Source organism: Lygodium microphyllum, chromosome 3 (assembly GCF_053477565.2).
Source record: "Lygodium microphyllum isolate KBCC chromosome 3, Lygodium_microphyllum_v1.1.10, whole genome shotgun sequence".
NCBI classification, from domain to species: domain Eukaryota; kingdom Viridiplantae; phylum Streptophyta; class Polypodiopsida; order Schizaeales; family Lygodiaceae; genus Lygodium; species Lygodium microphyllum.
Window position 1 is genome coordinate 43,651,565 of NC_141137.1, and position 17,124 is coordinate 43,668,688.

At 40.0% G+C, this 17,124-nt stretch overlaps 1 long non-coding RNA gene across 1 annotated transcript; it reads left to right on the top strand.

Annotated features, from left to right (window-relative positions):
* Positions 1-15,137: 15,137 nt before the first annotated feature.
* On the top strand, positions 15,138-15,607 carry LOC148038277 (uncharacterized). The gene is made up of 3 exons (XR_015690427.1): positions 15,138-15,210; positions 15,307-15,408; positions 15,501-15,607. It is a non-coding gene; the product is annotated as an uncharacterized LOC148038277 (long non-coding RNA).
* Positions 15,608-17,124: the final 1,517 nt, after the last annotated feature.

Here is a 17,124-nt window from a genome sequence, read left to right on the forward strand (position 1 = left end):
TGACATAGGAAGATATGTTTGTTTGATTTTATCTATGATCTTCTTTGTTTTGATGCATGCATAAAAGTTCTAATTTTTTTACATGTGGAAAAGAGAATAGAAAAATATTTCATATTATCTATAGCATTGAATGAAATTGAGATCCATGTACAATTTGATGATAGAAAATGAAAGTGAAGAATGATATATTATGCTTGTTTGTTACATTGAATCTTCTTTTATTGTAAATCTTGTTCTTTTTAAGATTTTGGTTTTTTAATGATCATATTTTAAAATTTTATTTTTCCTACTTTTTTAATGTTCTTATCTCCAACCCTATATATATGAGTTCTTTGGGATCTCATTCTCACTTTTCATAGATTTCTTTTTGCCTCCCTCTCACCCAGGCACTCCTACCTTGAATCCCTTCCCATCTAGTATGTGAAAGCATGGACTCCCAACTAAGCAACTTCCTCGAGGCAGCTTCATGGCCTTTTTGGGGAAGAAGAAATTTAGAGGTTGTGAAGATCACTTTGAAATTATTAACAATCTCTTACTACTACACAATACTTTGGCATGTGTCTAATCTCAAACGGTCCATCGAATACATGAACACTCACTTGTCATTGGAGGGATCCCATCATCCCAAGATGATTGGATTCCCATTAATCTTTTGAATTATATCAATGCTATGATGGCTTCAAAAAGCACATCACTAGGTTTGTATGAAGAACCCAACCCGTGCCTTTTACAAAAGGATTACAGGCAAGAGGCCAAGGCACTTGGGATTGTGCCATTTGGTTAGCATTTCCTCTCCTAGACTGCCATATTTGTACTTTTACTAAATGAGCAACACAATCTCCCTACTATGCCAATCTCCAGGTAGGTAAAATCAGTGGGTTGTTGAAAGATGAAATGGCCCTAAGCTAAGCCACTTACCATAGCACATGAATCATAGGTTGTGGCCGAAGAGCTTTCCCATTGTTGTTACCCCCCTCAAGGAATCATATTCAAAGGCCACTAGCATTAATGGTGATGGAGAGAGAGCCTCTACGGGATCTACCCTTGTAAGAGTGTCCCAAGTTCACTCCAAAGTCCACAAGGAGGTGGATGAGAGCGACGATGAAAATGCAAAGGTATCCCACATGGCAAAAAAAAAAATCGGTCCCAGAAAGTTTGTTTTCCACCACAATGTGGAGAAGATGTCTGGTAGGTACTCTCCATGCTTGTGATAGCATGTGACTTACCTCTAAACACCATGCCATACTTGTTGACTCTCGTCTCATCACCCAAGCTTGAAGAGATCGAGGGTGCACTTCATACCCTTATGGTTGCAATTGGCATCGTTGAGCAAGATACTATTAGTAGTGGAGAATTTAAGGCTACCTATGCTAGGGTGGATGCCATGAGATGCCCAACACCACCTACACCCAAGGTGTCAACCCTCCAGAAATTGATGAAACAAAATCCAGGTTAGACCTAACAAAGGAGACCAAGGTCAAGGATGATGAAGCCCAAGAGGTAAATTTCATAGCTCATGATGAATTTTATTATGGTTCTAGATTGTGCTAGATATTGATGAGTTCACTAGTAGACAGGGGGTTAAGGGGCTTTTGTAAAAGATGCTGCCTTAGCTCAATATATAGGGTGCATCTCCCCTCATCATATTACTATGATGCATGATGCCTTTACTTGTGCTACTCATCCCTAGCTTACCATTGTCAAAGTGCTTTCAAAGTTAATGTATGTCTCTAGCATCACTACAAATGTAAATGATACCAGGAGGCATATTCCACGGTGGATTCCGTGAGGTTTTTGCAGTGGATTTCGTAAAACAAGAGGCATATTCCATGGTGGATACTGTGAGATTTTTCGGTGGATTCCCTAAAACTATATGTATTTTTCGAGGCTCGTACACATGCTGGATTCTTTGTGCGAGAAGTTAACGGGGATGCTTGTCCTTTTTGGGAGTCATGTTAATTTAATGTATACGTGGGTGATTCCACAACGGGTGATTCTGCAAAATACATATGTAAATTAATGGAAGTTTATGAGTTTAGAGTGCACTCGTATTAAATTAAGATTAGGATAGAGTTCCAACCTATTTAATTATTTTGTAGTTGAAGAGTGTTAGGTACTCACTATTGTTTGTTTATTTTATTCATAAACAATTGCGAATGCTTCATTTGATGCGTAAGTCCAAGCGTAAATTTCATAATTATGATTAGTTATCTTAAGTATAATATATAATATTATGGATTTATATGATATTGTATTATTAAAATTATTACTCTATTTGAAAGTTATAAGTTTGAACTTATTTAGTAATAATTAGATCATTGCCCTTAGTACTATTAATTTATTTGTTTTTAATATAGATTATCTTAGAATATGAGATTTCAGACATGCTTTTATCGAAATAAGCTTCCTTTATGGAATACCTTACTATTTTCTTAATGTGATTAAGTTTAGAAGGCTTTTCTAGCATTCTTTATCAAAGCAACAGGATCGCACGCAAAACAGGAAAAGAGGGTGAAAACTGATTTTTTTCATTTCTCCCTCATCCGAAATCGAAATTCAGAGCTTCAAGAGTCATTTTCGGGGGTTTTGGCATGCTTGGATGTGATGGTGATTCAGAGCACAGAATTTTCTGCAGCAATTGTAGCATGTTACAGGATACCTCTTAACTCTTAAAACTTTGTATTTCAATTGATATTTGTACTTTGTTTGTAATTATATGTAAGATGTAAATGCAAATATCCATGTAAAAATATAATATATAATTAAGGGTGGCAAACCATGGCTTTTGCCATGGGGGAGGTTAGGCCCAATCATGTGTTTTTCTCTTGTCTGTCTCAATCTATTGAGTTATTCAAATCCTCTTATGTATTATAATGTTGTTTGTATTTAATAGTTGAGATGTTTGATTTGCTAGATCTGCCATGTGTTGCGTTTCGTAGCATTGGTCTCAGTGCCTGGCTATGCTCCGAGTTTTCGATTGCTATATAGAAGAGACACTTGAAAGTCATCTAGCTATTGCATATGCTTCATCATAAAAATCCTCTCAAATAAGCATTTTTCAAGTAATGTAAATTTTTACTGGTTCATATTTTGAAGATGGTGTAAAAAATAAAAATTTTAGCTCTTAAAAAGATCTACAATTGTTATCCGACACATATTTTACAAATTCTGAACATTTAGCAAGTTATTTGAGTCTTAAAGTGACCCTCAATGCAAATTTCACAGTAATATGTAGTAAAATTGTGTAATATCCAACTTTGAGCCCTATTTTTTATGACCTAACCTTCAGATTTGGTAATCCATCATAGGGACATGACATGTAGACCTTGTTGTTCTCTACCACTCTCTAGTTATCTTCATGGTCTGATTCTATCTACAAAGAAAGTTATTTATCTTTAAAGTAGGTATCAAAGTTAACCAAGACTTGGTGAAATTTGTAAATTTCAACATATACAGACATCTAATTTCCTAGTAGATAGCTTTTAATCCATTTGGAGTTAGAGTATACTCCCAAAGAAAATGTTTTAGCTTGTACAAAGATCTAAAACTTATATTAGACATGGTTTTGTCTAAATATGCATATATTAAAAGATAATCATATCTAAATATGCCATAGAACTTAAATATTACTATGTTTTACCAAGAGACTACTATTTTATCTAGCCTTAGTCTTATCTTGAATATGTTTCTTTTTAAATTTTAGTCTTAGTCATAAGTAAATGTTTTTGTAAAATTCTTTATAAGCTCCAACTCTCTAGTTATAGACTAACTTGATTCACAAGACGATATAAGTTGTTTTAATTCAAAGTAGGCCTTCAATATGATTCTCACTATAATTTTTGACGATTATAGTATGCCTTTAATGTTGTTATCTTTTGATTTGATAAACATTGAGACTAACAAATAAACTCATTCAATTGAAGATGTGCAATGGATGACCACCCACGCCCTTAGTGCTTACCCTACACTTCTAGCTCCATATTGAGCAGCTAATAGCAATTGTGGATAATTGCTATCCCACCCTGGGGGTATGATGCTAGGAGGCATATTCCACAGTGGATTCCATGAGGTTTTGCAGTGAATTTTGTAAAACTAGAGGCATATTCCATGGTGGATTTTGTGAGGTTTTTCAGTGGATTCCGTAAAACTATATGTATTTGTGTCAAGGTTCGTACACAAGCTGGATTCCTTGTGTGAGAAGTTAACAAGGATACATGTTCTTTTTGGGCATCAAGCCAATTTAATGTGTATGTGGGTGATTCCACAAAATGCATATTTAAAGTAATGGACGTTTATGAGTTTAGAGTGCACTCGTATTAAATCAAGGTCAGGACAGATTTCCAACCTATTTAATTATTTTGTGGCTAAAGACTACAAATTATTCACTATTGTTTATTTATTTTATTTATAAACAATTGTGAATGCTTCAATTGATGTGTAGAGCAGGTTTGGGTGGCTTTGGGTAGCATTGGGTCCAAGCGTAAATTTCATAATTATGATTAGTTATCTTAAGTATAATATATAATATTATATATTTATATGATATTATATTATTAAAATTATTACTCTATTTGAAATTTATAAGTTTAAACTTCTTTAGTAGTAATTAGATAATTATTTCTAGTACTATTAATTTATTTGTTTTTAATATAGATTATTTTAGAATATGAGATTTAAGACATGCTTTTATTGAAATAAGCTTTCTTTATGGAATACCTTGCTATTTTCTTAATGTGGTTAAGTTTAGAAGGATTTTCTAGCTTTCTTTATAAAAGCAATAGGATCACACACAAAATTGGAGAAGAGGGTGAAAACTGAGTTTTTTCATCTCTCCCTTCTCCGGAATCAGAATTTAGAGCTTCAAGAGTCGTTTTGGGGATTTTGGCATGCTCCGGATGCGATGCATGATTCACATCACAGAATTTTATGCATCAACTGCAGCATGTTACATGATACTTCTTAACTCTTAAAACTCTGCATTTCAATTGATATTTGTACTTTCTTTGTAATTATATATAAGATATGAATGTAAATATCCATGTAAAACTATAACATATAGTTAAGGATGGTAAACCATGGCTTTTACCATGGGGGAGGTTGGGCCTAATCGTGCATTTTTCTCTTGTCTATCTTAATCTATTGAGTTATTCAAATCCTCTTATGTATTATAATGTTGTTTGTATTTAATAGTTGAGATGTTTGATTTGCTAGATTTGCCACATGTTCCGCTTCATAACAGTAAACAAGATAATCCTTTGGAGAAGGACATGGTAAAACACGTGTTTGGCACATGCTTATGTGGGACAATGGTTAGCTTGATTGCATTGAATGCATTTGATGCTCCAAAACTAAAGATGGTGGTTGGGGTGGTGGATAAGTGGCTACTCCAGCTTAAGACACACCACAAACAAGTGGCTGAAGCCATAAAAAAGTTACCTCTTTGAAGTAATTGTATTATAAAACTTATTACCTTGTATTTCCTATAGTTATATACCGGTGCCTTGCTCTGAAGCTAATCATTGTTAAAACAAGCTATAGATTAATACATTTTCATTTTCATATGACTTGTGTCGAAAACATAATATCATATTCTTGTTCCAATTCAATCATGTGCACGTCTTAAATTATGTAATGTTTTTAGCTACATTGTAGTTGTGGATATCTAGGCCTATGATCGAATTTAAACCAAGGCATGCAATCCATAGAAATTTATTATCAAACTTATTGTTTGGCACTACATTTATATCCAAAGCTTGAATAAATCTATAGGGGGATTGTCAAGGTCTTCCACATGCTAGATAAAAAACCTTGCCACGGTGTCTAAATTGGCTAGAAAGCACATCAAAAAGCTCAAATAGAACTATGGGTGAAAAACCCCACCATAGCACATGCCAGTTCATGTGCCATGGCAATGTTTTTGATCCAACACACGTGGGACCCCCCAACAACCCCTTGACAGCTCTATTTGAGCTTTTTGACATGAATATAATGCTCCAATCAAGAAAGTAAAAATATTTATTTGTATGCAACTTTGCAACAATTATCATGGGAGTAGTATGACAAGCACTAAGTACATTCAGTCACCATAAGTGAAAACACACATTACTAAAAACACATTAACATATGGAAAAGAATATATACAATAAGAAAGAATTACATTTCATTGAAGTAAAAACAAATGGCTCCGCAAATGGATTACAAGCTGGGTTCATCACAGAAAATTTACAACTACAAGGACTCTAGTCCCATTCCCCTCTAATCCTCCTAGCTAATTGCATCTCTCGATGCGCCTAAGGATCACATACTTTGCATATATCATGCATAGGTATGTATTGTCAAACAAGCTTACTATGTAATCCTCTATTGCCTCTTATAAGGCCTCTAGTACTGCACCTTGCATATTCTTATACTCTCTATAGCTCCATAAAATTTCCTTTACAGTTTTTGCAAATAGAGCTTTGTGTATTAGAAGGTTTGTGCTCTTTTGATATTTCCTTATCTCTCAAGTACCTTCAGGTTGTAGTTCCTCCTCCTCCTCCTTCATTGCCCTAGTACTCATGCTATCATAGGTTTTCTTTGGCATCCTTGGGAAGGTAGTGGCCTTAATGTAGCTAATAGGACTAGTTGCTATTGAGGCAGTCATTGTTGTGGTGTTAGAAGTCATCTTAGCTCTTTCACAAGAGTAGGGTCTTCACTCCTAAGGATTCCCTCCATAAGACCTTTGTAGAGCCATGGTGTGGTTATTCATCTCCTTCCTCCTAATAGGTATGCTAATCTTCAATATACTCATCATCTCCACTCTCATTGTGTCTTGTATGTTTTATCCTTAGCGAAGGTGTCATCTTCGTTATCCTCCCATGGCCTTTTTTCCTTGTACTTTTTGGGCATAGTTTTCCCTATGCATGACCTAGCCCAAAGGCTAAGGGTAAGCCTTCATGGCATGAGAAGTTTGGAAATTCTTATTTGTGCTATGGTGGGCACTCTTAGATTTACCCAATAATTGGATTTCATTGCACAAGTTGCTTTGTACAAACCATTCATGTGGAGAACAAAAATTTAGAGGCCTACAAGTGAACAAGAGTGAAGTATAAGAATGAACATTGTCCTTTCTATTGGGATGAAGGGGGGGGGGGTGTGCTAGGCCAAGAGAGGGCAAATGATAATAATGCATGGGGTGTAGGGACAAGCCCATGTAGAGCCATTACCTCATCTTCTACTATGCTATGTGCTGTTATTTGCAAAATTATGAGCGATCCACCATCTTTCACTATTGCAAGCTCCTATTTCATTTCTAATAGATTTTGCTATAGTAGTTGCGCTTACATTTTGTAATGTGATTGAATGACCAAATATATATCTATAGAACTAGTTGAAGATTTCAACAAGGTAGCTAGTTTTCTAATGACCTCCCCTATGGCAAGTATTCTCAAAATAGAGACTATGAGCATGATATGCGAATTCTCCATTCCTTGTGTGCTTCACATTTCCCATACTTGTCCAAATAGTACGATCCATGGGCGTACAATATATGTTGTAAAAATATGGGCTAAAAATATTATATTTAAAACACCAAAGTATACTCACAAAATAAATTACAATAAGGGAAGTCAATTTGGTATCAGGTGATGGGTGATGTTCATTTCTTTCCATGCATTAACATATATTTTGTGAAATCATCAACTACTTGATGGAATTATGATCCAATTGAAGGATTTGTTGAGGGTTTCAACATGATGGACACAAGCTTACCAAAGAAATACCAAATTAGAGCATTTATGATGTTGGGAATTCTTTCTAAGTCTACACTACATGTGCATAGATCTTTCCAAAGCTTCTGCTTCAAAATTGGTGACTTTTGGATTGTGTTATTTAGGAATCTTTTGGCCTTTGTCCCACTTATAAATATCTATTGGGCTGCATCACGAGTTAGCCATGATGATGCCTTTTGGTCTTTTTGGATCTCCACAATGCCTCCATCAATGCCTATGGAGTTCAATGACTCCTCAATTTTATCCATAACTGTTCATTGTGTACATATAATTGATGTACAACTTTTAAGAGCTTATCAAACATGTGCATGAGGCAGTGAACCCCCCGAGTATAAAGTACAAAAATGAATGTTGTTGATGTCAAAAGGGAATATGGATTTCTAATTCTTGTCCAAATGTGACCTATTAGACAATGACTTTCTATTACATGCTAGTGCCCTATCATTCCATGTGACATGTTTCAAGGACTTAGAGAACAATTTCTTGTTTTTATGCAATATCGACATAGTAGTGATACCATTGCCTTAGTGTCACATTTCACATACAATTGAGTATTTTGAGATCACCACCCAAGTGTTAGTTCACAGTACATTTTTTTATGCCTTTCACACAAACCTTATCACCATTTGTTTGCCTAGAAATTATATTGGGATAAAGGATTCACCAAAAACGTCAGGATAGCATGTTGTGCGACTTCTTAGCCACCTCAACTACTAAAATCTACAAGGGAATGGGGCAATAGCGACGCCGATTAGCGACGGCAGATGTCGGCGTCGCTATAGGCGTCACTATATGCGTCGCAATTGGCGTCGCTATATGCGTCGCTATTTGCGTCACATTTGCGACGCATATAGCGACGCCAATTGCGACGCCGCAGGGAAAAAAAGCGCGGCCGAAACTAGAGCGCCGTTTTTATTTTTTTTTCTTCGCCTTTTGAGAGCGAGAGCGAGGGAGAGAGCGAGGGAGAGAGCCAAGGCTTTGTGGGAGAAGAGGAGGAAGAGACTTGCCGCCGCCGCCGCTGCTGCCACCGCCACCGTCGTTGTTCGTGAAGGAGAGGAGGAGCCCTCGTTGCAAAGAGAAGCCACCCACGCTCGCCATATCTCATTGGTGAGTCTCCCTCTCTCTTTCTTTTACTTGTTTAAGGTTTAAATCGTTCTCTTTTGTTTGTTTAGGAGAGGAAATGAAAGAGAAGGAGAGGGAGAGGGAGAGAAAGAGAGGGAGAGGGAGAGAAAGAGAGGGAGAGTGCATTCTCTCTCTCTCCCTTTTGCTTGTTTAATGTTTAAATTACTTTCTTCTTTGCTTGTTTAGGAGAGGAAACGAGAGAGTAAGAGAGAGGGAGAGGGAGAGGGAGAGGGAGAGGGAAAGAAAGAGAAAGAGAAATAGAGGGAGAGGGAGAGGGAGGGGGAGGAAATAGGAGAGGGAGAGAAAGAGAAAGAGAGGGAGAAGGAGGGAGAGTGCATTCTCTCTCTCCCTCCCTCTCCCTTTTGCTTGTTTAATGTTTGAATCACTTTATTTTTTACTTGTTTAGGAGAGGAAATGAGAGAGAAAGAGAGTGAGAGGGAGAGGAAGGGAAAGGAAATGAGAGAGGGATAGAAAGAGAAAGAGAGGGAGAGTGCATTGTATCTCTCCCTCTCCCTTTTGCTTGGAGGATGTTTAAATCACTTTATTTTTTGCTTGTTTAGGAAATGAGAGAGAAAGAGAGATAGAGAGGGAGAGGGAAAAAAAGAGAAAGAGAGGGAGAGGGAAAGGAAGAGGGAGAGGGAGGGGGAGGGGAAGGAAATGAGGGAGGGAGAGGGAGAGGGAGAGGGAGAGGGAGAGGGAGAGGGAGAAAGAGGGAGGGAGAGGGAGAGGGAGGGGGAGGGAGGAAATGAGAGAGGGAGAGAAAGAGAACGAGAGGGAGAGGGAGAGGGTGAGGGTGAGAGAAAGAGAGGAAGAGAGGGAGAGGGAGAGAAAGAGAGGGAGAGGGAAGGGAAGAAAATTTAAGATAATATACGTATTGATAATGGTATGTAATGTGCTTTGCATACGGCCATGTACTTCATCAAAATGAACCCAAAATTATTGTTATAGAAAAAGAAACCCTTAAATTGAGTATAGGATAATTTATCTCAGGTCTTATGACTATGAGTAGAATTGATTGAAATAAATTTTATTACTATAGTTATAAAATTTCATAGATGGCGCGCATTAATTTTAAAATGGATTACTTATACTCAAAGCCGAGATATAACAAAAAATTATCTACCGGGACAAACAAATCGTTGAGCATGATACAAGGCCGAGATATAACATCGGAAAATCTCTCGACTACTATATACAATGCAAGGTTTATGGTCAACTTGCAACTTGACGTACATCTCCATAAAGCTATCCATTTAAGCCTTGTTTGCTGTAATGTAGATAAGATGGCAAATGAAGAAGGTCCTATTGTTCAAGACCGCGAGTCATATCTTAATCAGCGTGTCCCATGTCCTTGCTCTCAATGCAAGTTGGCAATTAGACGAAAACGCCGATTGTCTATAGAACACGTACGACGATTTGGCGAGTTTCAATCTGAGATCATTGATCAGGCGATTGCAGACTTTCAGCAAACGGTAATTTGAAGTTAGCATTTTTCATGCATTGTACTCTCAAGCTAATTGAAAACCATACACAATAAGATTGGGTCTTGTTGGTAAATTTTGTATCCAGGGGGGTGATGTCTCGACCCAAGGGGGAGTGCACCCTTTGCGGCCAATTAGAAGAGTTCGTGGACGTGCGATGGATGGATTGCAGGAGCCAATCGACCACTCGCAAGGCCCATCTATACCGTCAATGCCAGAGGAGACAGACAACCTTCCCGACTTGCCTATAATCTTGGAGCCTGAGATGGAGGCAATGATCGATGCATTGATTCCCATGGATGTTGAGACATCTGACCCACTCAGAGAGGAAGCATCCATACCATTATATGATGGGTGCCGAGTATCTCGGTTGAAGACATTGCTTGCACTCTTAAGTGTGCAAGAAAAATACGGTTGGAGCGATACGAGTGTGACTGAGTTATTCAGGTACCTTGCACACAGACTTCATTGTTTTTTTTTTAAACAGTATTATTGCAAACATGGATAGATTTTTCAAGGTGTTTTATGATTTTTTCAGGTTATTGAAATATCATATATTGCCACCTGCAAACACCATGCCTGAGTCTCGTGATGATGCGCGACATGTTTTACGGAAGCTTGGCATGGACTACAATAACATCCATGCATGTATCAACGACTGCATATTGTTTCGAGATGAATACGAGAGTATGGAGACATGCCCAAAGTGTGGTGCTCACAGGTATCGACAGGACTTGCAAGGGCAAACCATCCCTCAAAAAGTCCTCAGACACTTTCCGCTCATCCCCCGCATAAACCACATGTTTCGCATGTCTGCCATGGCAAGCTTGACAACGTGGCATGTGCAGAATAGGTCCACGGATGGAGTTCAATGAATATCAGCAGATTCGCGCGCATGGAGCCACATTGACTCTACCTTCCTAGGCTTTGCGCGAGAGCCAAGGAATCTTCGGCTCGGTCTCGCCATGGATGGTGTGAACCCATTCGGTCTGCGCTCGACTTCTTACAGTGTGTGGCCTATAGTGCTTGTCAACTACAACATTCCTCCATGGCTTTCTACGAAGAAAGGACATCTCATCCTTAGCTTGCTCGTCCCGGGCCGCTACAAAGTAAAAAATATGGACGTGTATCTTCGTCCATTAGTCGATGAGCTTAAGATTTTGTGGGAGGAGGGGGTCACGGTGCAAGATATGAGCAGGCGCGATGGTCGGCGGTCAGCCAACATTCGAGCCATTCTCATGTGGACGATGCATGACTTTCCGGGATTGGGAGAGTGCTCAGGTGAGCAGACCTTTGTTCTCGCCGGTAATATCTATATTTTATTTCATTCAATCAAGTATTCACTAGGTCGTGGATCGCCTTGCAGGTCTCGTTACCTCAGGTTATCATGCATGTCCATTGTGTGGGCCACAATTAGACTCCCGAAGGTCACGAACCATGAAGAAGATGGTATATCAAGGACACGCCGCTTTCTTGCCGGAGGATCATGAACTCAGGGAAGGTTTTCTTGGACGACCTCTAGCACGTATGAACGCTGCAAGCTGGTACGAGCTGAAAATGGTAAACCCGGATTCACATCCAAATGGAATGCGGCGGTTCTCAGTTTTCTACGAGTTGCCATATTGGACCCACTTACAGGTCAACCACTTGTTGGATCCCATGCATATTTTCAAAAATGTGGACAGCTTTTTATGGGACCACATCACAGGAAAGAGAGACACTATAGGGGCACGAATGGATTTAAAGGAGGTAGGTAAGATGGAGGCGCTTTGGCCGCAGTCGAGTGCTGAAGGGGGAGTGCAGCTTCCTCGCGCTCCCTGGGTTTTGTCTACCAAAGAAGAGCGCATTGTGAAGCAAGTAATCAAGTCTATCCGCACTCCGACGGGTATGATGCGTTCTCTCAGGTCCGCATTTTCTAAAGATGACCAGATTTCTGGGCTAAAATCCCATGATTGGCATAAGATATGTCAGGTTTGTGAACAGAATGGATTTTAATTAGCGTGGACATTTTGAAATTTGAAAAGTGACCATTATTCTTAATGCTTTCTCATTTTTGGCAGTTTGTCCTACCGATCGCGATCGCGGGATGCCTAACTCCAGAAATTCGCGGAGCCATTTACAAGCTGTCGACTTTGGTTCAATGGATCTCACAGAAAGAGATTAAGACGTCCTCTATTGAATCCGCAAGGCGGGGAGCAGTTGAGACGGTCTGTCTCTTTGAGAAATACCTGCCCACTAGCATGCTCACAATACAAGTTCACCTTCTTGTGCATCTTGTGGATGAAGTGGAGATTGCTGGACCTGTCCATACGCGATGGATGTTCTTCCTGGAGCGCTTCATGAAAACCCTGAAAGGCTTTGTGCGACAACGAGCTCGTCCGGAAGGTAGCATGGCGGAAGGTTGGTTGGTGTTAGAGGCATTAGTGCATATCTCACAATGGCTACCAACGGTGGAACCAGACAATGAAATGCTATGGACGCTGAAGGACGATGACAGGCTAACTGGAGATGTGGTGGTTGGAAATGGGGTAGAAAAAAGAATGGATGCCTCAATGGAAGAGAAGGTGAATCGCTTTTGTATGTTGCACCATGCCTCCATGGAGACGTGGCTCGCCAAGTACCAGATTGCAAGGCAAGATCGAGAGGAAGCACGAGCCGAATTCTGACGCAGTACGCGTCACCGACCGATTCGATATCCTGAAGGCATGGAGGAGATGCCGCGGTTTATGTCAACACGATGGTTGCATGGAGCCTTGACCGCAGCATCCAACGAAGGGACAGAGGTCTCAATGGAGGAGTGGGAGTTCTCGAGGGGATGTAGTCCAAAGGTAATGAGGGGTTTAGAATGTGTCGTATCTAAATTTGCTTGCTACATCTAATTTGAGTGTTTCAATGTGCAGTACAAAATATATAGTGTAGCGTGGTCGCGCGGACGGCATTTTCAGGTGGAGCGTATTGACAAAATGCGCTCCACAATGGACTGTGGTGTCATGGCAAGGTTTGAGCAAGAGAGCCGGCGACGAGCAACAGATCCGAACATGGTTGTGGATGAGATGGAGTATTTTGGGAATTTGCAAAGTATTATTATGGTGGATTACCGTAGCTTCTCCATGATAATATTCGACGTGCAGTGGTTCAAAGTGGTACTTGGAGGAGCTGGCGCAACAGTTCGACGAGGTCCATCTGGATTTCTCGAAATAGATTCCGAAAAAAAATGGATGGATTTGCGCGACACCTTTGTGTTGCCGGCCCATTGTGAACAAGTGCAACTAGGCATTTGCTTGCTAATTGTAATACGACATGGTTATGTCACAATGGTTTGAAGACGGTTTGTAAGTGTTTGTGAACAGGTAATCTTCTATCCAAATCCCCGACAACCTCGATGGTGGTATGTTATACCTTCAACTCCTCGAGGTGCGAGAGTATACGATCAAAGCGATGTTCCAGGCATACATGAAGAAAATATGCAAATAGAGGGATCGAAATTACAAGGGGTGGAGGCCACCGCAAGCTTGGATCCTGCATCGGCTAACAATGATGGAAATACAGAAGTCGTAGAATTTTTTGAGAACGAGACAGACTCGTTGTTTTGTGGTGACATGTCTATCGACCTTCCAGTGTATGCAGAGTTGTGTCAGGAGATTAACATGGGACCATAGAATACTTCATTCTTGGAGAATTGTATTACTCAATTCGTTGTTTAGATCTTCCATAAAGGTAGATAAGATATGCATTTTAAGAGGGATTTTTCAAAAATGATTTTATTAATGTGCTTTGTATAGTTTAAATTGATTATTCTAACATTATTTTTTATCTGTGCAGGTATCGACATTTTCAGGATGAGTCGAGGGATGAGCGATGAGGAGTTTCAGGAGATGATGGCACGTATGTCTCCAGATCAGCTCGCGAGATTCAGAGAGATAGCAGATCAGGAGCTGTCTCGTTCTTTGTCAGGACGCTCTGCTAGATCAGCTTCGGCGCGATCAGATGCTTCAGCTTCGAGTAGACGATCTCGACGCTCGCGACTTGGGCCAGAGGGAGGGACTGCGACTGCAGGAGGATCAGGGGGGTGCTGCTGTGGAGACACGGACACGGTGTCTCTGTCTCGTCGTTCAGCTGGAGCTCGGTCACCACCAGGATTTGTCACACCTGTGGGGACGTCCACTCCAGTTACTCCGGCTTTTGCGCAGCCGTCGGCAGATGTCACGCCTTTTGGTGGCACTCCTTTTGGTGGCACACCCTCTGGCGGCACCCCTTTGTGTGGCACTCCGGGAGAGGGTACCCCCGTCGGTACACCGCATGTTCAAGGATCTCCTGGATATGCCCAGGAGCGTGGACGGAGATGGGAGAGGGCCCATACAAGGCACACTCCTAGGGATTATGGATACCTAGTGGATGGCAGGTCAAGAGCCATCATCATGAATGATGAGGGGAGGAGGGTAATGGCTCGCATAAGGGAGTTTTGCCAACAAGTTTTTCGGCACAACATCCTGGATCATTGGAGGAACATACCGGAGGGGAGCAAGGAGTAGATAGTAGCATCCTTGCACAAGGAGTTCCCGGTGCCAGCCGCAGTGGATAGATTCTCTACGGGCTGGATGATGGATTGCATGCGTGCATACATGTCACATAGACGATCCGACGCACGCAAGGCAATCAAGAGTGGGGCTCCAAAGCCCGAGTGGTTAGATGCAGACGACTGGCACCGATTGAGGGAGGAGGCTACAAATTCGCCAGGACGTTGGAGTCAGCAGCGGGAGGCGGCGAGGGCACGAATCGAGGCCGGATCGGTACATCATCTTGGGAGTGGCAGCCACAGGACATATTTGGAGGACTTTGTAAGATTCTCTTTTGTTTTGCTTATTTGTTTTTTTGAGATATTCTTTGTACTGACAATCATGTTTCTAACAGTTAGCATTTTGTTTTCTTTGCAGCACTCCATTACAAATCGCTATCCGCAAGGCCTTGAGACTCGATATGCGGAGAGGCACGGTCTCAGATCATTGATCGACCGATTGTATAGACGCGGCGGCCCAGTAAGTCACTCATCTTTCTTGTCCGTAGTTACCATGAGATATTTGAATGCATTATTGTATGGTGGATTGATATGTTGTTTCTTTTTCTGCAGAATCCGTTTGATGCTCCTTTACAGCGGGAAGAGCTTTCGGGGGACGACGATTTGTAGCTCGCCCTTGGATCCTTAGAGCTCACATACCTTTAGTTTTTAGTCGCCCAATCTATGTAGACATTTTCTATGTATTAGTAATATTGTTTTATGATTGTACCAATCGCATTTTATGCGATATCATGTATTTATTTCATCCATCAGTTTTATGATTTCAGTATACATTCTTTTTGTTTGCAAACGCTTTGTATGAAGCAATGCAGAAACTATTTTGTATGGCTCCCATACAGCACACAGTGCTATATGTGGCAAGGCAGCTTGCTCTGCCACAAAATTTTTTTTTTCTCTGTTACTGTCGCTATTTGCGTCGCAAATTTACTGCACGCGTCGCTATTGCCGTCGCTAGTCGCTATATGCGTCGCTATATGCGACGCATATAGCGACGGTTATAGCGACGATTCTATGGCGTCGTCAATAACGATGCTTTTTGTGACGACGGGGGTAAATTTTGTTGTTTGTATTTTCGTCGCTTTAAACGTCGCTATAAGGTCTATATCTTGTAGTGGCCTATGATAGCATGAGTACAAGGGAAATGAAGGAGGATGCCAAATAAGACCTATAATACCATGAGTACTAGGGAAATGAAATGAACTCCTGAGTTGCTAGATAAACATACTAAAATCATAAGCAGATTACAATATAAATGCACTAGATTGTGTTATTAATATTATATCACAAGTCAATCCCTTCTATGCATTTCACCTTGTAAAAATGATCCATTGCGCATTGCAACTTAGATAGATCAACAAACATATTGTTGAGATCATAAAAATCAAAGGAAATGATTTTTTCAAGCTTGCTTCCTTCTAGTTCCATCTTCTCCATGATTAAAAAGTATTGTTTAATTGACTCTCCAATTGATACATTTCATGTTTGTCTCTTGCAAGCTAGTACATTTGTTATCATGTTGTGTATGGCCTTGTAACCTCATCAACTAACTCCAACTACATTACATGTGATTTGAACTTCTTCCACACTGATAAGCTATCAAGAACATCCTTAAGAACCTCATTCAAAGAAACAAGGTAGAGGGTTTTTGATGTTGAGGGTCTCTCAAGATTACAATTAGATGCTTACATTTTAAGAATGTCTTTAGATGTCTTTAGAAGCTCCAAATGTTGGCCCTCACCTTTGCCTCCAACATCATCAAAAAATTTCCTTTAAAAAAGGGACATGTTATTAAGGAATGTATTTATTTCTAAATTGAATTTTATTCAACAAGAGATCATGAACCTTAATGCTTATACGCATCTTTTTAATAGTCCACCATGAATGGATAATGACAACATTGGTAGTAGTAGACATTTTCTTTCCTTATAACCCATGCGAATTTATTTGTACTTTTGCAACTTTAATTTTGCAATATTATTGTTCTCCTTCATTTGCTTCAAGTGTGATTTCAATGAAGTATTCTCGTCCTCTAAGGTTGAAGTTTGTTGCATGTCCTCTTTTGTCTCTTTCTTCTTATCTTTGAATTGCTTTAATTCTTCTTCAAGTCTCTCCTGCATTTTAGATTACTAGCTAAGCATTTGCAATAAACTAGTAGACCTTATTTACCATCCCCAAC